Here is a 16,259-nt window from a genome sequence, read left to right on the forward strand (position 1 = left end):
AGTAGCGCAACTATTGATCCATCATCAGTTTCACTGCACAATTCAGAAAATGTCTGTAGATCTTGGCGCAGAGATGGAGATCGAAACTATAAAAGAGAAGAGAAGTTTTACTGATACTCACTCGCATGCGTGTAAAGTAAAAAACGGAGGAAGTTGTGATTCTTGCTCAAGCACACCGAGCAAATATCAGCCTCCCAAAAAGCAAAAGAATGAAGTTGACACACCTCTGCCAAACGAAGTGAACTTTCTCTGAGTGATGTACAGGAGAATATCATCCGAATTCTCTCTGAGAAAATCAACCAGTGATCCGATCAGAAAATATTAAACTAGGAAACAGAGGATTGCGGTAGATGGATATTACTCGTGTTAGATCAGAATAACGAAAACAATTTATTAATACACTGTTATGCCACCAACAACAAAATGAACAACGATTTACTTTTTTCAAATATTGAGTCTCCAGCATTTATTTTCCGATCCTTCAGCCAAAGTTATGTGGGAGGAGATTTCAATACTGTGTTGAATGAAACCATTGATAGATGGCCTCCTAAAACTAGCCCAGACCCTTCTAGTGAACTGGATCATGTATGTTTAAGGGTCTTATAGATGTGTGGCGATGTCAGAATCCAGACAGGGAAGAATATACATGAGGACTCATCTCTTCATTCTCGTATTGACTATTGACTTGTGTCTAATGATTTAACTAATAATGTTTAATGTATTGACAGAACCTTGCATAATAAAGGAATATTTATAATAAAAAATACACTGTTAACGATTTGCTTGTAAAATGTAAAATGTTTAGTCTTTTTTCTTGTTTTCCAGTAAAATTGTCTACAAATTCTTGAATCAAGATGCATTTTCTTGATGAGCAAAATGACCTTAGAAAATAAGTCCTGTTTTTGTTAAAAGAAAAGATATTTCAGTTAATTTGTGCTTAAAACAATCAAAAAAATCTGCCAATGGGGTAAGAACATTTCAATTGAGTGACTAAGAAAAAGTTGAACCTTAATTCAAGATTATTTTCCTTTCCCATTGGCATGTTAAAATCCTTTAACATTATATGTTAACAAATAGAACCTTATTATAAGTGTTACTAAAAAGTCAGTAGTAACAAAAACAAATTTGAATAAAAGTTGTATTATACATACATGGTCAATATTTACAGAAACCCATAAACCCATAAACCCATAAACCCATTAACCCATGAACCCATAAACCCATAAACCCATAAACCCATTAACCCATAAACCCATAAACCCATAAACCCATAAACCCATGAACCCATGAACCCATAAACCCATAAACCCATAAACCCATAAACCCATTAACCCATAAACCCATAAACCCCAAAAACCCATAAACCCATAAACCCATAAACCCATTAACCCATAAACCCATAAACCCAAAAACCCATAAACCCCATAAACCCAAAAACCCATAAACCCATAAACCCATAAACCCATAAACCCATAAACCCATAAACCCATAAACCCAAGAACCCATGAACCCATGAACCCATGAACCCATGAACCCATGAACCCATAAACCCATAAACCCAAAAACCCATAAACCCATAAACCCATAAACCCATAAACCCAAAAACCCATAAACCCATAAACCCATAAACCCATAAACCCATTAACCCATGAACCCATGAACCCATGAACCCATGAACCCATGAACCCATAAACCCATAAACCCATAAACACATAAACCCATTAACCCATTAACCCATAAACCCATAAACCCATAAACCCATAAACCCAAAAACCCATAAACCCAAAAACCCAAAAACCCAAAAACCCATAAACTCAAAAACCCATGAACCCATGAACCCAAGAACCCATGAACCCATGAACCCATGAACCCATGAACCCATGAACCCATGAACCCATGAACCCATGAACCCATGAACCCATGAACCCATGAACCCATGAACCCATAAACCCATTAACCCATAAACCCATTAACCCATAAACCCATTAACCCATGAACCCATGAACCCATGAACCCATGAACCCATGAACCCATAAACCCATTAACCCATAAACCCATAAACCCATAAACCCATAAACCCATAAACCCCAAAAACCCAAAAACCCATAAACCCATAAACCCATAAACCCATAAACCCATAAACCCATAAACCCAAAAACCCATAAACCCATAAACCCCAAAAACCCATAAACCCATAAACCCATAAACCCATAAACCCATAAACCCATTAACCCATAAACCCATAAACCCATAAACCCAAAAACCCATAAACCCCATAAACCCCAAAAACCCATAAACCCATAAACCCATAAACCCATAAACCCATAAACCCATTAACCCATAAACCCATAAACCCATAAACCCAAAAACCCATAAACCCCATAAACCCATGAACCCATGAACCCATGAACCCATGAACCCATGAACCCATGAACCCATAGACCCATTAACCCATAAACCCATAAACCCATTAACCCATAAACCCATAAACCCATAAACCCATTAACCCATAAACCCATGAACCCATGAACCCATGAACCCATGGACCCATAGACCCATTAACCCATAAACCCATAAACCCATAAACCCATAAACCCATTAACCCATTAACCCATAAACCCATTAACCCATGAACCCATGATCCCATGAACCCATTAACCCATAAACCCATAAACCCATAAACCCATAAACCCATAAACCCATAAACCCATAAACCCATAAACCCATAAACCCATTAACCCATAAACCCATAAACCCATAAACCCATAAACCCAAAAACCCATAAACCCATAAACCCCAAAAACCCATAAACCCATAAACCCATAAACCCATAAACCCATTAACCCATAAACCCATAAACCCATAAACCCAAAAACCCATAAACCCCATAAACCCAAAAACCCAAAAACCCATAAACCCATAAACCCATAAACCCATAAACCCATAAACCCATTAACCCATAAACCCATAAACCCATAAACTCAAAAACCCATAAACCCCATAAACCCAAAAACCCATAAACCCATAAACCCATAAACCCATAAACCCATAAACCCATAAACCCATAAACCCAAAAACCCATAAACCCATAAACCCATAAACCCATAAACCCAAAAACCCATAAACCCATAAACCCATAAACCCATAAACCCATAAACCCATTAACCCATAAACCCATAAACCCATAAACCCATAAACCCATAAACCCATAAACCCATTAACCCATAAACCCATAAACCCAAAAACCCATAAACCCATAAACCCATAAACCCATAAACCCATAAACCCATAAACCCATAAACCCATAAACCCATTAACCCATAAACCCATAAACCCATAAACCCAAAAACCCATAAACCCATAAACCCATAAACCCATAAACCCATAAACCCATAAACCCATAAACCCATTAACCCATAAACCCATAAACCCATAAACCCATAAACCCAAAAACCCATAAACCCATAAACCCATAAACCCATAAACCCATAAACCCAAAAACCCATAAACCCATAAACCCATAAACCCATAAACCCAAAAACCCATAAACCCATAAACCCATAAACCCATAAACCCATAAACCCATTAACCCATAAACCCATAAACCCAAAAACCCATAAACCCATAAACCCATAAACCCATAAACCCATTAACCCATAAACCCATAAACCCATAAACCCATAAACCCAAAAACCCATAAACCCATAAACCCCAAAAACCCATAAACCCATAAACCCATAAACCCATAAACCCATTAACCCATAAACCCATAAACCCATAAACCCAAAAACCCATAAACCCCATAAACCCAAAAACCCATAAACCCATAAACCCATAAACCCATTAACCCATAAACCCATAAACCCATAAACCCATTAACCCATAAACCCATGAACCCATGAACCCATGAACCCATGAACCCATGAACCCATAGACCCATAGACCCATTAACCCATAAACCCATAAACCCATAAACCCATAAACCCATAAACCCATAAACCCATAAACCCATTAACCCATTAACCCATAAACCCATTAACCCATGAACCCATGATCCCATGAACCCATTAACCCATAAACCCATAAACCCATAAACCCATAAACCCATAAACCCATAAACCCATAAACCCATAAACCCATAAACCCATTAACCCATAAACCCATAAACCCATAAACCCATAAACCCAAAAACCCATAAACCCATAAACCCCAAAAACCCATAAACCCATAAACCCATAAACCCATAAACCCATTAACCCATAAACCCATAAACCCATAAACCCATAAACCCATAAACCCATAAACCCATAAACCCATAAACCCATAAACCCATAAACCCATAAACCCATTAACCCATAAACCCATAAACCCATAAACCCATAAACCCAAAAACCCATAAACCCATAAACCCCAAAAACCCATAAACCCATAAACCCATAAACCCATAAACCCATTAACCCATAAACCCATAAACCCATTAACCCATAAACCCATAAACCCATTAACCCATAAACCCATAAACCCATAAACCCATTAACCCATGAACCCATGAACCCATGAACCCATGAACCCATGAACCCATAGACCCATTAACCCATAAACCCATAAACCCATAAACCCATAAACCCATAAACCCATAAACCCATAAACCCATAAACCCATTAACCCATTAACCCATAAACCCATTAACCCATGAACCCATGATCCCATGAACCCATTAACCCATAAACCCATAAACCCATAAACCCATAAACCCATAAACCCATAAACCCATAAACCCATAAACCCATTAACCCATAAACCCATAAACCCATAAACCCATAAACCCAAAAACCCATAAACCCATAAACCCCAAAAACCCATAAACCCATAAACCCATAAACCCATAAACCCATTAACCCATAAACCCATAAACCCATAAACCCAAAAACCCATAAACCCCATAAACCCAAAAACCCAAAAACCCATAAACCCATAAACCCATAAACCCATAAACCCATAAACCCATTAACCCATAAACCCATAAACCCATAAACTCAAAAACCCATAAACCCCATAAACCCAAAAACCCATAAACCCATAAACCCATAAACCCATAAACCCATAAACCCATAAACCCATAAACCCATAAACCCAAAAACCCATAAACCCATAAACCCATAAACCCATAAACCCATAAACCCAAAAACCCATAAACCCATAAACCCATAAACCCATAAACCCATAAACCCATTAACCCATAAACCCATAAACCCATAAACCCATAAACCCATAAACCCATTAACCCATAAACCCATAAACCCAAAAACCCATAAACCCATAAACCCATAAACCCATAAACCCATAAACCCATAAACCCATAAACCCATAAACCCATTAACCCATAAACCCATAAACCCATAAACCCAAAAACCCATAAACCCATAAACCCATAAACCCATAAACCCATAAACCCATAAACCCATTAACCCATAAACCCATAAACCCATAAACCCATAAACCCATAAACCCAAAAACCCATAAACCCATAAACCCATAAACCCATAAACCCAAAAACCCATAAACCCATAAACCCATAAACCCAAAAACCCATAAACCCATAAACCCATAAACCCATAAACCCATAAACCCATTAACCCATAAACCCATAAACCCAAAAACCCATAAACCCATAAACCCATAAACCCATAAACCCATTAACCCATAAACCCATAAACCCATAAACCCATAAACCCAAAAACCCATAAACCCATAAACCCCAAAAACCCATAAACCCATAAACCCATAAACCCATAAACCCATTAACCCATAAACCCATAAACCCATAAACCCAAAAACCCATAAACCCCATAAACCCAAAAACCCATAAACCCATAAACCCATAAACCCATAAACCCATTAACCCATAAACCCATAAACCCATAAACTCAAAAACCCATAAACCCCATAAACCCAAAAACCCATAAACCCATAAACCCATAAACCCATAAACCCATAAACCCATAAACCCATAAACCCATAAACCCAAAAACCCATAAACCCATAAACCCATAAACCCATAAACCCATAAACCCAAAAACCCATAAACCCATAAACCCATAAACCCATAAACCCATAAACCCATTAACCCATAAACCCATAAACCCATAAACCCATAAACCCATAAACCCATAAACCCATTAACCCATAAACCCATAAACCCAAAAACCCATAAACCCATAAACCCATAAACCCATAAACCCATAAACCCATTAACCCATAAACCCATAAACCCAAAAACCCATAAACCCATAAACCCATAAACCCATAAACCCATAAACCCATAAACCCATAAACCCAGGGTGCAAAAGCGGACCAAACTGTGACTCTAGAGCTGTAAGAAAAAAGATATAAGATGTGTTACTTGCTCACAGTTTGACACGATTCTGTTTGTTATAAACGTTTAAGATTAAAATGATCATTTAAATGTTTTCCCCTTTATACATTAACATTAAGGGGTGTAAATATGTGGGATTGCATTTGCTATACCGTTGGGTTTAGAGAAATTCAATGTGGTTTTGGAAATGCATTTCAAGATCGCGCTGCTCTCTCCTCCGATTGTCATTGTGTGTGTATGTGCGCCACCTTGTGGTCATTTTCCAGTATTGAAGTTTGCGCAGTGTTGAGGTTTAGATCTCATTCATCGTACAGCAGTAAACTAGTTTCGGTTCACAACGCGATCAAACTTTGCTTGGAGAAATATAAACCTGTAAGTTTATTTATATCTTTAACGTTCATTGATTTGTTAACAGAATATTGATTCATTAATCGATATAAAATCATTTTAACACCGAAATAAAACGTATCACAAAAGTTACCGTTTGGTCTGGTTTTGTCTTCGTTGTAAACACACATGATATTTATGTTTTACACTATTTTAAACAACATATAGCACTTAAACGTTTAAAAAAGTTTTACTGCAACATCACCTAATTTTAACCGAAATGCAAAGTTGTAAAAACATTTTGTGTTTTCTGGGTCAAGATCCAAGTATTTTTTTATTTTTTGTTTTTTTATTGTATAAACTTAAATTTGCACACATTCAGTCATCACAATCCAAAAATACAAAATGAACTAACAAAATATATACAAACAATAAATTATAAATAGTATGAAATTACAAATTGATAAACCAATAAAAAAATAAAATAAAAAAAAAAGATAAAACAGACTTACAAACATCAGTAATATTAAGGATAGCGGAGTTTATTAATTAAAGAGATTTGAATATATACTAGTTATTAGTAAAGCTTTCTTATTTTTAACTAATTTAAGAGACTCAATATATAAATCAATTTCAATTTGGAATAATTTAAAATTTGGTTTGGATTTGGAAAATTTTGCTTTATGAATATGGAATTTACCTAATAAAATAAATACATTACAATATTACATATATTTCTATCTTTACAATCAAAGTAAGTGATAATCTGTTTCCCTTCAAGTGCAATTGTGTTATTTTAGATGCCATATAATTTTCAACACTTTTCCAGAATGTTATACAGTATGAGCAGCCATAAAAAAGATGAATTACAGATTCTCTTTCTGTCTCACAAACACAATTATCAATAGATGTGAATTTTGAGATAAATAACTTTGTGGGATATATATTGTGCAATATTTTCAAATGTAATTCTCTAATTTTGCTCGTAATGCAAATCTAAAAGGAACAAGCCACGCCCCATGCCAATTAATCTCAGTAAATTGAGCATTCCAGAAAAATTTCCCATGGGGTGTTATTTTCTTTAAATTTAAAAAACATTTTCTGATATGCTTATTAATACAATTGCTGCTCATTATATCCACACCATTTATATAAAGAGTAAAACTAAAGTCTGGAACTCCATTTTGTTTTATATAACTTTTCATTAATTCTAATATGCCATTTGGTATAAATTTGAAAACAGAGTTATATTCTTTGAATGTTATTGGGAATGCCTTCTCTCTAAGAAATGATTCATAGCTAAATAATTGGTTATTACAATCAAAAAGGTCTTTTAAAAATATAATATCTCTATCAATCCATTTCTGCAGTGACTTGTTCCCTTTAGTGATACATTCATTATTCCATAAGATGGACTTGTGTGGAGAGAAGTTGTGGGAATGACATAGCTTCCAGGCCAAAAGAGCTTGTTGATAAAATTGGGATAGTTTTAACGGCAATCTTGTAATATTGTAGCTACATTTCAATAAAAATGTTAAGCCTCCTACACTCGTTTGGAATAAAGTACCATAAGGATTCTGGTGCTCTCAAACATTCCTTCAACCATTTCACCTTAAAGGTGTAATTCAAGTCCAAAAAGTCCAAAAGTTCAAATCCACCTTCCTCCTTTGAACCAGAGAGCACTGCTTTTTTAACATGATGGTGTCTGTTTTTCCACACAAAATTCCTAAATATGGTATTTATATCTTTACATGTTGAATCATTGACATTAAGAGATAGGGCAGGATAGACGAATCTTGAAATCCCTTCAGCTTTAGTCCAAAGAATCCTTCCTAAAATAGAGATGTCTCTTTGAAGCCATAAATTCAATATTGTTTTAGTTTTCTTCAATTTAGGTGAAAAGTTAAGTTGTTGACGTTCCTTAAGATCCTTGCAGATATGAATACCTAAATATCTTACACATGTCTTAACAGGCATATTAAACATTTTATCCTCTTCAGTCTGATACAGACATAAGATTTCACATTTAGATTTGTTAAGCGTTAAACCTGAGGCAGCTGAAAATTGGTCAATTAGGGTTATAGCTGATGTTTGTCACTCAAAAAGAGAGCTGTATCATCCGCTAATTGAGTTAATCGAATTTCCTTATCAAAAATAGACAATCCTTTAATAATAGAACTATGTTTAATATGTAGTGACAGTAATTCAACCACCAGTAGGAACAAAAACGGTGAAATAGGGCATCCCTGGCGAACTGATCTCAGTACAGGGAATCTGTTTGTGGTATTTGGATATAGTATCACAGAACTATCAATATTTTTATAAAGCATTTCAAATGTAGATATAAAATTTTGTCCGAAATTAAAAATCTGAAGTGCTTTAAGTAAAAGTCAAGATCCAAGTTAGTCCTCAACTGCACCGCGCACCTGTGACACTATACGGAAGTTGCGTCATCAGTGACGATTCGTTCCAGGGAAAGCGCTGGCAGCCTTTTGCACAGTTACAATAGATAAAACAAAGACACAATGACCTATTTAAACACATAAGACCTTTTAAAAATCTAATAGCAGCTGTTATAACTGTTTTTTAATCTATTTGTCCGGCATATAGTGTCATATAATATCTAGATGAAGGTCGCAACTTAAAACATTTTAAAGGGGATTGATAGGGTCACTTATGATCAGTGTTTGGCAAGTTACCTCCACAATGTTATACACTATAGATGACTAGTTACTGTCACTGAAAAGTCATTAGTTATATTACAATATTACTGTCTTTGAGTTGTAATGCGTTACACTTACTCTTGAGTTACTTTCATCAAAATAACCACAACAGTATGACGACCCTGCTGAAAGAAAACCACCACAGAAGTTCTACTGGTATCCATTAAAACTCCTCTGGTAACCTTAGGATATATTAGAAGCTTTTGTAGAGTGTTTTGGACATTATTTGAGTTTGATTTAATGGTCTCATCAACATCATTCTCATATGACTGATATGTAATACTGTATGTACAGGTATATGCCACAATGAACAGTAATACAAACAAATTAAATATAAACTAGATGAACAAACCTGTCTCCCCTTTCTGGCCTTTTTGACCAGCAGCCCCATCTTTACCATCTTTGCCAGCGGTGCCATTGTGTGCCGGTATGCTGGGGACTCCAGGATAAACATTTACATTTACATTTACTCATTTGGCAGACGCTTTTATCCAAAGCGACTTACAAGTAGTTTTTTTACAGTGGCACAGTACTGCAGAGCAATCAGGGGTAAGTACCTTGCTCAAGGGCACTTCAGTCATGACCTGCTGGCACTGAGATTAGAACCAGCAACCTTCTGATCACAACGATCTAACCACCAGGCCACAACTGACCCCATTTACATTTATGCATTTGGCAAACGCCTTTATCCAAAGTGACTTACATTTGCATGATCCTATACATTTGTCTCTAAGTGCAATCCTCTGGATCGAGCCAAGACCTTGATGTTGTTACCACCAAACTCTTCCCACTGAGCTGCAGGAAAGCTGCACAACTCTTCTCTGTCGCAGCTCATACATGCGGCCACAACTGCAGCTGGAGCAGCACAGAGACAGCAGGACTTTAACATCACCATCTTCTGCTCACTGTGGAAATAACAAGGTTTCTGTTTAAGCAGTATTTAAAGTGTCCACACTTGAGGGAGGGATATACAATATATATATATATATATATATATATATATATATATTTATTATGATTATTAATTTAGTTTGATTATTAAAGTGATAATTGGTTTCAATATATAAAATGTTTACCAGCTTATATCCAAACATAAACAGTTATCAAATGATTGTTGAAATATAAATATAGACTTTTTCACATCGATGTGTCAAACACGCAAGCCTTGATGTGACTTCACAAAAATGTGTAGATAGTTTCTCTCTCCACTAAACATTTTAATTAAATAATAAAACAATTACATTCTTTAGCTTGTTAAACTTTAAGTTTGTTGTTTAGTTTTTAAACCAAATCAAATGTTTGAAACAATCTGTTTAAAGTCATATAATCAGGTCAGATACAAATGTTGTGGACAGGACGGGTCTTGAGTTCACTGTCATGTTATCTGCGCAGTCCCTAGAACAAACATTACAGCCAACCAATGAAATCCCATTTACAGTAGATGACATCACTTCAGGTACTTGGAGTTTATAAAGTTGTTATTAGATTTGCATTTAAATGAAACAGAAACTAATTTATTCAAGTCTAGCGGGATTTCACTACAATGTAGGGGTAAGTGTTTTCTCTTGCTCTGCCTTGGATGACTAGGAAAATGACAGGATCGAGGTCCCCACCCTATAGTTTCCTATAGCTATTGTCTAAGTATGTTTTTCTCTGTCTTGATTGTTTATGTTTTTTTTTTTAGTGATGACCTAGAGTTTGATTCAATTAATTTCCTTTTCCCGTCTACCAGCCTAGAGGACAAGAGGGATGTCCCTTCTCCAAGGAGATAGTAGACTTAGAATTATTTACCTTAATGTTCAGTAAAGAATAAACAAAAACACACAATAGTCATGAGATGAGAGAGTCGTGAGTACGGTTTCACCACAACAAAATGTACAAACAAAAAGAAATAAAGCTTTGTTCAGATTCACTCTTCTGTTCGGTCTCTTTTCTTCAATTATGCTCAAACCAAACAGAAATAGGAAAACAACAACAGTTCTGAAAGACCGTTCAGAAGGTGCTCGGTACACTCAAAAGTACTTTATAAATGTTTCCACATCAGATATGTTTTCATGTCAGTCCACATACCAGAATGAGATTCACAACCCGAAGCTCAATTTGACCTCACCGTAGACCTGAGCTGGTGTTGCAGTGTCCAGATGTGTCAGGTCATTTAATCACAGATGACCACCTGATCAAACACAGAAAGTCTCTTTTCTTTTTCAACCATGAATAGCATCCACGTGAGCGCTTGCAACAGACGAGGATGTATTTTCCACAAAACAACACAGTAACACAGATTTGCTCAAAAACAAAACAGTTACCAGTTCAGAAAGTATGAAGAAGGTTTATTCAAAAAGGAAAATAAACACTGCTAATGTTCAAAAATGAATTATAGAAGAAAATAGAAGGGAAGAACAATTATTCCCTGGAGGCAAAGGCTGCAGTACTCAAAATAGGAACAATACTGTGAATGAAGAATCTCAAAGAATTCGCAATGCCGTTTGCATCCACACAGCGGCGCTAATGTGTCAGAAATGGAGAGCGATGAAGTCTTTCTCTTCCCCTTCTCTCCGTATCTTTTCTCCTGAGTGTCTCTAGCTCCTCCCCTCTTCCACGCCCAATGAAACCCTTTCATAATTAAGATCCTTTTATACCTCCACACTCCGTTTGACAAATATTTCTTGATCAAATAACAACTCGCACATTAACTCACATTAAAGGAGGACGCCCGTGTGTTCAGTGTAGAAAGACACACACATGAGAATTCATTCCAGAGATTTTCATTCACATGTCCTCTGTGCAGAAAAAGACAAGTCAAAGAACTTTAAATCAAAATAGGAAACTTAAAAAAAACCCGCCCTCCTCTGAATCTGATTGGCCGTGATTAACCATCAAACCAACAATGGCAGCGAGTATTACCCAATCAGGGGCAGAATAGGACGTGTCTTCACACATTGCGGGTGGGGTGATTTGCATAGGATGCTTTACAATGTGGACCAATGTAAAGTACGGGACAAATCGCGTCCACGGGACGCGTCATTTTGTCTGTAAATACGGGACGATTCCGTATTTCACGGGACGGGTGACGACCCTATTCACGTCACTACAGAACGAAGTGTGAATATTTTCACTAACCCCGCCCACTGTAATAGTTTCTTACAGGAACTGAATATTAGACAACATCTGTTTCAAAGACGGTTTAGGACATCAAAGGCATTTTAATGAAAGTGACTTAAATATCCTAATTTAACTAAGGCATAGTCCTGGCAATATGTTTCTGATCCGGTCTGACGGTATTACATTGAAAAGAAGAAATAATATATGAGCTCATCGTCATCATCAGCTGCACATGAGTCTTAAAAAGAAACACATAAGTCATTATTGTACAAAAGTTGATTTCTTGATTTCTAATACTGAGACTTTATAATGTATTGAATCAGATCATTTAATCTGAGAAATCTTACAAAAACACACACATACTAAACCAATTAATATTTCATAATAAATACCATGAGGTTCTTCTGAAAATAATCAATAAGACATATAACATAAACAATAAAAATATCATTAATGTTTTGTTTGTTAAATGCTTTTTAATGCTTTACATTGTTTTCATTATTTTCTGATTTATGAATTTGTCAAGCAAGAAATCTTACAGTCCTGACGTCCTCAGAATAATCTCTTTTATGAACTACATTACATAATTAATTTAAATGTATTTGTTTTAATTAAATAAATGGTAAATTTGTTCAATTATATATATTGGTAAAATATAAAACCATGGTTTTGACAATAGTGCTCAATACTGAAAATAAAAGTGATTTCTACACTTTTACCACAAAACAACATTGTTAGATTGACTAGTGCATGTGCTCCGTACTAAACAACAAGAGGCAGAACAAGTGTTATTGTTTGTTGTTGGGAAACTTATTGTTGAGGAGTGAGGACCCTTCAGTTATGAAACACGTGATCTGAGAGCCGCCGACGCATCACCAACACCCGTGAAATATCTGGACCTCTCGGACTCTGGGACTCAAAATCCTGCTGTGCAATGAGTTCTGACTGAAAAACACACCGGTGATGATGTTCAGCCAATGAAAGAATCAGATTTACAGGTTCTTCTAACACCTGTTGCTGGTGATGTTTCATGATCACTTCTAGCAGCTGACGCATCTCTGTTAAAACTTCATCAAGTATTTGATTTAGTGAAAGTCTGACAATCTTTTTTCATTGTTTATTATTAAATATCCTGTTGAACTTGGTTATAATAACAATGCATTTAATTTATTAACCATCATCTGATTCACTTTCAAAGCGGCTTGGTCTCTTGTGAGGTCTGAGAGTCTCCATCAGTTTAGACATTTGACAACTCAGCATGCTTTCAGGTATTTCATGGCTTTGTGATCATTTGCTAAAAATATATTTATATATAAACTTACATATATTTGGACAGAGGCACATTTTTGGTTATTTTAGGTTTTTATATGTATTCAGGTTAGAAATAATAGCAAGATAATAACAAAAATAAAGTCACATTAAGATACTGAAAGTCATAAAAAGAAACAGTATTCACTCACGACAAACACACACACTGGTGTTGCTCCCTAAACAAAAGAGAATGAGAAACTCACTCAAGTGTTAAACACTGCACCCCTAAAGAGAGGTGTGTAAAGTACCCTTTCTACTATTGAACACAGGAGACCCGAACACTTACAATAATTACAATTAACCACAAACAAAGAAAACTGTATAAATCAACAGTTACTGGTTCTTCAGTGAACTTCCGTCTACAAATACAAATGATGTAAAACAAGTTCACGATCAGTCTGACACGACTGTACAGGTTCAGCTGCACTTGAAGGGTGTAATGACTGCAGGACACAAACTTTACATTATTCACTAATATAAGAAAATCACATTCCACATCTCACTCAAACCTGATTAACCAATGAACAGAATAAATGCCCCGAACTACACGACTCCGCTGGAACAGGCAACCAGGACTCAAAGAGTAAATCAAACCCCGCCATTTGGAAACTGTCTTTTATTTAGAGCTCCATCATAGTGATTCACCAGCCGGTGACCTGACGCCGCTAAATCTACTGGGCAGATAATGCCAGTTCTCCACCAGGGGAGTTATAGAGAGATTTCTATCCACTACAAGAAGCAAGAACTCTACTGGAGGAAGAGAACAACCAGCAAGTGGGTGAATGACTGACACGATTTGATTTAACACAGAAGTTTATATTGAAAAAACAAGTTGTTCTCTTCACTTAAATCCAATAAAAGTAATATCAGGTATAAACAATAAACCAACTGTTATTGATCTGGATGACTGTCACTAACTCATTTGTTTCCCTTTTTATTTTAGGGTACAGGAATCACTGCATACACTCTTCAGAGAGATTATGAATAAACAATAAATGAAAGTAAAACAACGCTGTGATCGTCTCCCTTTGAATTTAACCAAATAAGTTTGACCAAAGAAAATCGAAAGTTTCACACCTTGGCTGCACAACATGACAGTAATCAGGTGTTAAAACACAATGAGACTCAAATTCTTCTCAAACGTCACTAGAATGCTGGAAAACTTAGTTACTTGGTATGACATTTAAAGAAACACATTAAGATGCTTTTTTTCTCTTTTGACTTTGACAAATGGACACAAAATAATAAAAAACAAGAAATGGATATGAAATGGACTTTAGAAGTTGTAATAGTTGTAACAGAAGAGGAGGTGGAAGGAGCAGAAGTGGAGCAGCTTTGATTCTGAGGCCTCCAGTCTGTAAGCTCCAGATCCAGAGCCTCCCAGAATCTTTCTGTGTCATCTGCCTTCGGTTCTGGTGTTCAGTCAGCTGCTGGTGCAGTATGAAGGCATTGACCACTGTGATATCCACAAAAGGGTCAAATAGAAATCGATAGCACTTTCTGGATCCATCGCAAGTCCAGAAGCCTTTTTGAAGGAGATCCTGGAACAGTGATGGTCTGGTGTAAAAATGATCCACATTCAGCCTAAAGCCTGTTCCTAGAACCCTGATGTCAATCCCCCTCATCACAGATTCATAGCGGACTGTCTTGCCTTTTCATTACTGGATATAATGTTGTGAGGAGGCTTTTCAAGACCAGAACACTCTAAATACTTTTATACGCACAATCTTGTCATTTATGAATTTCATAAAGTACTGATCATATATGCATACTAGTGTCCTAGACCTTTCTGACAATATATAGTTTCTTATGACAAGTTAATAATTTAAACTAAATATTGAAGTAAATGTACGTGAACCGCCAGACATTGAGCAGCACATAAATGTTTCTTATTCACACTCTTGTCATTTATGAATCAATTACTCTTCTTACATAAATGATTTAATAAAACAGTGATGAAATATTTATTTTAAGAGTCTTAGACCTTTCCAACAATATAAGATTTGTCACAATAAGAAAATAATTCACATGCATAATATTGAGCCTCGTGTTAAAACACCGACAACCTTTAGTTTCATGTGTTCAGATTGTCATGTGTATGTGCGCCACCTTGTGGCCATTTTCAGTATTGAAGTTTGCGCAGTGTTGAGATTTAGATCGCGAACAAACTTTGCTTTGAGAAATATAAACCTGTAAGTTTATTTACTATCTGTAAGCGTTCATAGGTGAAGTGTGCAAGGGCAGGATTGTAAAGGGAAATGTCCCTCACATAAACTTTCTGTAACTGGTAAAAGTGTTTCTTGTTTGAAGCTCGACATCAATATGGATATTTCTCTTAAACAAACAATGACAGATGACAGAAAAGACCTTTATAGAGCATGAAACATCACAAACACACGTCACTCACAGATCCAGACACA

Source organism: Barbatula barbatula (genome assembly GCF_947034865.1).
Source record: "Barbatula barbatula genome assembly, chromosome: 3".
Taxonomy (NCBI): domain Eukaryota; kingdom Metazoa; phylum Chordata; class Actinopteri; order Cypriniformes; family Nemacheilidae; genus Barbatula; species Barbatula barbatula.